Source organism: Anas acuta, chromosome 12 (assembly GCF_963932015.1).
Source record: "Anas acuta chromosome 12, bAnaAcu1.1, whole genome shotgun sequence".
Classification (NCBI taxonomy): domain Eukaryota; kingdom Metazoa; phylum Chordata; class Aves; order Anseriformes; family Anatidae; genus Anas; species Anas acuta.
The window spans coordinates 19,553,924-19,562,148 of NC_088990.1; positions in this window are offsets into that span (position 1 = coordinate 19,553,924).

Here is an 8,225-nt window from a genome sequence, read left to right on the forward strand (position 1 = left end):
TGTGTCCAGGGTCGGGGACACCACAGGTGACAGAAAGGACCTGTATGGCCGCAAAGGGGGCAGTGGGAATGGCTCTCGGGGGGGGAGGGGGGGGCAGATCCTGATCCCAGCCTCCCTGCCTGCCACCCTGCCAGCTTCCCTGCAGACAAAGCCAGGGGCGGCCAGGGAGGGCCCTTGGGGGGCTGGGGCTGTGCGAGCGCAGCCCCCGCTGCAGCCCGCTGTCCCTTTAACAGAGAGCCGTGATTCCCACAATTACTGGGATTACAAGGAAAGGGTTATCGATTTGCAGCCTGCACTGTGTGATCAGCGCCCGGGCGGCCCTCCCGGCCCACCTCTCCTACTGTAAGCACGAAACCATTTATAAATGTTTTATTTCACTGATCGCCTCACCCTTGCTGCATAATAATAACCCCGGCAGCATGGCGATATATTCGCTCCCCCTTTCCCCAAGCCCGCAGCCTGCAAAAAGCACCAACGTGATATGCAGCAGCCCCTGATTTGTGTGTATGTTTTAATTACCGCCGGAGAAACCTGTACACAAGCATAAAAAAGGGCGAGGGGAAGGGAGAGCAGGCCCACACGGAGGAGGCAATGGCAGCCTAATGCACCACTGGCTGACAGCGACTTCCGCTCAGGCACCTTCTCCAGATCGAACCCTTCGATTGTAACTGAAACAATTTGCATACTGATTCCTCTCATAGCCTCCCGATCCATAACCAGCCAGGCAGCTATTCAAATGCAAGTAGCATCCCTAAATGCAAGGCTAGACTGACCAAAATGCGCTGTCCAACAAGCAGAAGGAGAAGAAAAAAGCCCTTGATTATTATTTCTATTTTTGTTCCTTTTAACCTTTAAAAGATTTAGCTGGAAGCTGTTTGTTTATGACTGGGGATGTAAGGGAGAGAATTGATCCTGGACTAGATCCCTGCGCTGGAGAGATTTTTGGTTGTGTTTTTTGGTGATTTTTTTTCTATTTTTATTTTTATCTAAGCTGCAAACTGAGGCTCTTTGGGGGGAAAAAGAGGGTCTGTCCTCTCTCCCACCCCCTTCCTCCACCAAAACCATCCCAGCTCCTGCAGACCCAGGAAATACACAAATTGCTGCCTGTGCCTCTGCCTCTGGTGCATGTTGGGCTGATGAAGAACGTGTAATTCTGGCTGTAAATTCTTGCGTTTAAGTTGGTCCAATAAAAGATCTCTCCTACACCTTGTGAGGGTTTGGTGCTTTATTTTTTAACGGGACTGGCGTGGCAGCCGCGGCGGTTGCATTTTTTTCTTCTTCTTTTTCCTCTTTTCGTTCTCATTTGAAATTATGCAGATAGATTTTTTTTAAATTTTTTTTAAATATATTTTTTTTATTTTTTTTTTATTTTTTTTTTCTCTCCTCCTAGGGGGGCCAAATCTAGGAGGCGAGCGCGCATCGGATGCCCGTCCCAGCGGCGTGCGGAGCCGGCGGGGGTAAGCGTGCCCGGCGGGGCACGGAGCGGGCGGAGGGGCTGCGCGGCCGGGCCGGGCGGGGCGCACAGCGGCGGGGGCGGCCCCGCGGGGGGAGCGGGGCCCGCGGCCTCCCCGCCGACACCGGGGCCGGGATGCGCCGACACCGGGGCCGGGGGGGGGGCGGCCTCGGCCGGCGCCTCCGTGCTGCCGGAGCCCCGGCGGCTCTCGGCGGAGCCGGGCCGGCCGCCCCTCCGCTCCCCGTCCCCGCCGCTCCGAGCAAGCCCGGAGCGGGGGGGACCCTGATCGGTGCCGGAGCTCGCCCAGCGTCCATGTTCGGGGCTGTTCCTGGCGAAATTCCCCGCGAACGTCTCCGAAATCGATGCGGAGAATTTTCCGCTACTAAGGGGCACGCTTTTATTTCAGTTCGGATAAGCAGCGGCAGGGCGGATATCGCGGGTCGGGGGCAGTCGCTGGCTGCTCCCCCCGCGGCTCCGTGCACTGCAGAGAGCGGCGGCACGGCTGCTGGGCGCGGAAATAAATGGAGGGGCCACGCAGATATTTTATTATTTAGCGACAGCTAAGGAAAAGCTTTCAGGATGCTAGGGAACTGGCTGGCTCTCCGTCTCTCTAAAATTCCCATTTGCCTTGGGCTACGACCTGTTATCTGACCTTTAGACACCCCCGAAGACGAGCGAGTTTTGCTTTGCAAACAGCAATAACGCGGCGCGGGGGCAGCGCTCCGGGGGCGCAGCCTGGCCCTTGCCCCTCGGCCCTCACGTGGGTGCCGGAGCTTTCGGGTGGGGGGGGTGGGGGGGGGTCGGGTGCTGCCGGGGTGCCACGCTTTCATTTTGGTTTCATTCGAAGACATTTGATGGTTGTAGATCTTTCTCTGGTTTGTTGCATCACCACCACAGCTCACCCCTTAAAACAGTAATTCAAGATGTAAGTAAAAGTGTTTTCATTTTTATTGATCCTGCTAACATCTTTCATTACCCAACATGTAACCACAACAAATGATTGCTCATTTGATACGGAGAATTTTATCGACACTCTCCCCGGGCGGGGCGCGAAGCCCAAACGCCGGCGGCGCAGGGAGCGCGGAGCAGGGGCAGCGCACGGCCGGCCCCGGCCCCGGCCCGGCTCCCATCGCCGAGGCCCTTTCCCGGCCGAAATTCGAGGAGCGAACCCGGGGAGGGCCGGGGGCAGGCACCCCCCCAGCGCGGGGCCCGGCGCGGCCCGACGGGGCGCACACGGCGGGCCCGGGGCCGCGGGAGCGGAGCCTGCCCCGGGGCCGGGGGGGGCGCGGCCGCCGTGGTGGGACCCCGGCCGCCCCCTCGGGCCGCCCCCTCGGGCTCTCGCTGCCCCCGGCCCGGAGCTTTCGTTCCCTCGCTGCGAAACCCAACAAGTAGCGGGAGGCGAAGCTGCCGGGCACCGCCTCGGCCGCCGCAAGCCTGGCGCCCGCTGGCTTCGAGCGCGTTGAGAAACCAGGCTGCCTCCCTCCCTCTCTCTCCCCCTTCTCTCCCTGCTTTCCTTTTATGCGCTAAATAAGTCCTGAATAATAACAACAAAAACATTTTGCTTTAAAAAATAATGAATACATTAAAAAAAAAAAAAAAAGAAAAAACAAAAAAGAAAAAGAAAGAAAGAAAAAAGAAAGACAAAAAAAAATTAACGAACCTCTCGAGTTAACAAGGTCGCTGCAGAACTGGGAGCTCCATACGGTGCGGAACAGCGGGTCCTGTTTCATTTGCGTGGCACCTTTCGGCTACCGGCGTGAGAGGTTTTTCCGCCATCAAACAAAGCTACTCTTTTAACTCTCTTTGAGAATGGTATTTTTGTCGTTAATCCTAGAAGGGAAGGCGAGTTGATGAGGGAGAGGCTGGAAGAATTGGTTTCGATGCAAGAGAGTTACAGTGAAATTAAACTAGGTGGATTCTTTATTAAATGATTTTCGGTCTTCTGTGTTTTTATGAAAATAAAAGGCAGCACTTTGTCATTTTTAACAATGTAAGTAGCCAATAAATCTAATTTTCACATTGATTTCTGTAGGAATTAAGTGATATCTACACTATCTGCTGTGAATTGTTTTTGGAAACAAGCGCGACTTTCTCCTGGAGGAAGGTGTTTTTAAAAAATAATAATTACAAACATATTTCCCAAAAATATCGCTTGTAGACAGCAGCTTTTTAAATCGCGAAATGGTGTTATCTACGAGCCAGGTTCTGCATATCAGAGCCTGCATCTAGACAAAGAGTTGTGGCACGGGCGCTGGGACAGGCACGGGATGGCAGCGCCTGCTGGGCACCACAGCCCCCGCACCCAGAGCCGCGGGCCGGGGCTGCCGCTTCGGGCGCTGGGAGGGAAGAGAGTGAGAGCATCGCCTCCGAGCACCCGGCGGGAGGAAGAGCATCTTTCCCTAAATAATAACCCCGATTAATAGCGCTCGGTAAAACGCTATTGATCTCCATTGTTTCGCAGCCCGAGCAGGGCTGTGTATTTGAATATACACAAGCACCCGGCGCCGCGGCAGCCCCTAGCAGGGCGCTGAGCTGCGTTTTGTGCCGGGGTAAAACGCCGGGGAGAGCGGCTGGGGCAGCAGGAGCCGCTCCTCTGCGCCGCCAGCCCGGCCGCGGGGCAGGGCCGGGGCCCCGACGGCGGGCACAACGCCCCCCGCACGCCTGGGGAGGGACGACCCGGCACGGCCCGGCCCGGTTCGGCCCCGTATGGCCCGGCTCGGGTCTGTCACGGAGCGGGCTGGCCCCGGGCCCCTTCCCCTCCAGGCCCTGTGCGCCCCGGGGCGGCAGGAGCGGGCGGGGGGCTGCGCTCCCCCCCAGCCACCACTCGCCGGTCCCCGCCGGTCCCCTTGGAAGCACCGGGAAGCGGCCGCAGAGCCCCGTCGGGGCCGGGCTGGCCCGAGCTGGGTGCCAGTGGCACAGCGGGTGATACCCGCAGAGCCCCCGCCCTGGCCCGGGGCGGGAGCCACCCCCGGGCCCCCCCCGCGCCCGCCGGGCCGCCCCGGTGCCGGTGGCTGCGGCGGGGGCAGTGCCGGCCGGTCCCAGCCTGCCCGCGAGGAGCCGGGAGCGCAGGGCTCAGGCGCATCAAACTACCAGAAGTCATTTATCCGGTTTCATAAATAACGTCCTGATTATCTCCAGCCCCCTTAATTCATGCTCCTGTCCGCTTGATTGCGGGGTTTCAGCAGATAAAAAGTTTATAAGTTGGTCGGGTTCTTGTTTTCCTTTTTCCATCATTAACATCATTAATATAGGCTATCAATAACCCTGTCGTTTGGAGCATAGCTTCACAGTATTGATCTGCGCGGCTATTCATCTCTGCCATAGAAGACACGGAATAATTTTCGCATTACAGTAGCTTGGATTTGCTTTTAATTCATATTTAAAGCTGCAACTGGCTCTGTGGAGCTCTCTGCGAAAGACTAGAGGCGCCTAATTAATAATAAGTTAGAAACGAAGGAAGGCACCAGCGGATAAATAATTAATACAGACATCTCTGTCTCTTTGAATATTGCTACTTTAAAAATTTAGACTTACCAGGGCCATACTGTAAGTCTGCAAGTTATATTGAGGAGATGATTTAAGAAAGCTATTTTTTTTTCCTGAAATACAATGCTAAATTATTTACGGTGTTTTGCAAGCTTCCCTAAGTTCCTTCATTACCAAGCGCTGCGGTTCGCGCCGGGGGGGCGGCAGAGCGCGGCTGCAGAGGTGGCTCGGGGCGGCCCGGCCGGGGCAGCGCCCGCAGCCCTCGGGGCTCGCCCCTCGCCCCCCTGCGCGCTCCCCGGCCCCGGAGGGACCCCCCCGAGCCCTCCAGCCCCCGAAGCCGGGAACCCGGGCGGCGGGGAGCGGGCTGTGCCCGGCCCGACGGCAGCCCGGCGCCCTGGGGCGGGCAGCGGGGGCTGCCTGGCGGGGCCGGGACGAGCCCAGCCGCCGCTTCCCGGGCTGCCCACGGCTCCCCCGGGACTCGGCTGCCGCCCTGGCCAGGCGAGGGGGCCGGGGGTGGCCGGAACGGGGCGCGGAGCCGTGGCCCTGCTCGCCCCGTCGGGGCCGGGCGCACGGCTCCGTGCGAGAGCCGGGGGCCGGGGCTGCTGGGGGGGTCGGTGGGGGCGGATCCCCCGCCCGGGCCCTGCGCTCCCCCGGGCTGGCACCCGCAGCGAGCCCCCCGCCTCTCCCCGCCCTCCGCAGCTTGCCCTGAATGCCCGGCCCTCCCCCGCTTGCCCCAGCCTTTAAAGCCCTCTTTTCTCTGCCTGGCCCGTGACAGATGTATATGTTTTTGTCACCAAGCAAGTTTCCAAGAAGCTCAACAGGGGAAAGTCTGGAAAAGTTAATCCCCCCCGGCAGCTGTTGGCTTTGGGAGCCTCCGAGCGTCACCTTTGACACGCTCCCCGTGCGAGGGGACTTGGCAGCCGCGGCCGCCGCAAGCTGTCACCGCGCTGGGGGAGCGGGGACAGGGAGGGAGAGGGGCGCGGGGCCGGGCCGACAGCGGCGGCATGCACCCCAAAATGAGGGAGGGAGGGAAAGAGGGAGGAAAAAAGGAAGGAAGGAAGGAAGGAAGGAAGGAAGGAAGGAAGGAAGGAAGGAAGGAAGGAAGGAAGGAAGGAAGGAAGGAAGGAAGGAAGGAAGGAAGGAAGGAAGGAAAAGAAGTTAAAAAAAAAAAGAAAAAAAAGAAAGAAAGGAAGGAAAGGAAAGAAAGGAAGAAGGAAAGGAGGAAAGAAGAAAAGAGGAAAGAAAGAAAAGAAAGAAAAGAAAGAAAGAAAGAAAGAAAGAAAGAAAGAAAGAAAGAAAGAAAGAAAGAAAGAAAGAAAGAAAGAAAGAAAGAAAGAAAGAAAGAAAGAAAGAAAGAAAGAAAGAAAGAAAGAAAGAAAGAAAGGAAAAAGGAGAAGGAAATTGGAAGGTAGGGAAAGAAGAAGAAGAAGAAGAAGAAGAAGACGAAGAAGAAGAAGAAGAAGAAGAAGAAGAGCCCCATGCCCGGTCCTCCCGGTGTGTGTCCGCCCCGCCGGGCGCTCCGCGGTGCCCGGGGCCAGGCCGCCCCGTCGGGGCCGCTCCGCGTGTGCCGGCGCCGGCCGGGAGCTCGGGGCTGTCCCCGTGCCCATTTTTCAGCCCGGCTTTAAAAAGCACACACACACACACAAACACACAGACACACACACAGACACACACACACACACACAGACACGCACACACGCACGCACCGCTATTCAAACAAGCAAAGTTGCGTTTTAAGTCCGCTCTGAGTATCTGCTGATCAAATAAAGACTTAAGGGCGGTAACGATCACTCTGTTAAATACATGGTACCTGGCTGCACGAGCAGGAATTGATTAAAGCACCGAAATGAGCCCTCCCGGTGCTCCCCCCCTCCGCCGCCGGGCCGGGAGGCTCCGCTCCGAGGGGAGCCCACGGCCGGGCCGCCCCGACGGCCCCGCGGCCCCAGCGGCGGCGTTCAGAGCCGGGGCACTGCGGGGCCTGGCGGGGCTGCCCCGGGCCCTTGGCGACGTCCCGGGGCTCCCGGCGGTCCAACCGTGCCCAGGCGCCGTCTTGGGGCCGCAGCACCACGGGACCCCGCTCCTGTGCGCCAGCACCGGCGGCTTTTTCACGCCGGGGCATTTTGCTGCGAGGCTCGCCCCTAAGAGTAACGGGGAAAATTTGCCCTTTAGGGAAGGAAAGATGCAGGCAGGGTTGCGGAGCGGTGGCCGGGACTCGCCTGAGATCCGCAATCGCACCCCTGGGCGGAGGCGGTGTGGCCAGGGAGCCCCAAAATTGAGGCTGGATGTGGGGGGTGAACCTTTCCTGGGGAAAAATGGATGCTGCCCTTCCCTACAAATTCGAGGGAGTGACTCATATTCGCTATCATGTTCGCTTTGCCAACTAACCGTTAAAGGCGTGGAGATGAACTATTTTTCATTACACGGTAACCTGTATGCAGATGCCGGCAATGAAGAAGCTGACAACGTTTCGATCAGACCCGTAACATCACCTCGCGTTGGCCTGGAAAGCAGCCGCAGCCGTTTGTCGCGGTGGTGAAATGCTCTGGATAGTTTTGTTTTGTTTTGTTTTGTTTTGTTTTGTTTTGTTTTACCCCAAACGTTTCCTGAGACCATTAATTGCGTTTCAGGGCTATTTCTGCTTGAGCCGCCGCTACACCTTTCCTTACGTATCCCTCGCTATAAGAAATTGCGGCGTTGTTAACGTTAATATTGCCTAAATTCAGGGAGGTGGAGAGGGCTCTGGGGAGGGGGGAGTGATCGGAGAGGCAGGGGAAGTGCGGGACCCGGAGGTATTTTTTAGCGTAAAATAAAACGTGGCGGAGCCTCGGGCAGCCCGGCAGAACGAAGGGCGGTGAGTACCGGGCGGCTCTCGGCGAGGTGCTGCGGCGGCCCCAGCTCCAGCACAGAAGCGTGCAGAGGTGTGCGGGTTTAGCGCCGGGAAATAACCGCACGGGCTGTGGGAACTCTGAATTTTTAGGGGAAAAGCCCCGATCCCGCCCGCTCCGCGGGCCGCGCACGCAGCGCTCCAGGCACAGAAAAGTTTCCTGCGAACCCACCGACGGCCGGCGGTAGCCCAGGCCCACGGGGACCCCCCGAGGGTGCCCATCCCGGGGCGGCACCGGGACACGGGGGCCTCCCGGGGCCCTGCCCGGTCCCGGCCCCGCTCCCCGCTGCCGGGCAGGGGGCGAAGGGCGCTCGGCGGCCGGCCCCGGATCCCCCCGCACGGGCGGGCGCTGCTGCGGCCGCCTCGGTGCCCCCCCGGCTGTGCCCTGCCGCGGCCCGGCCC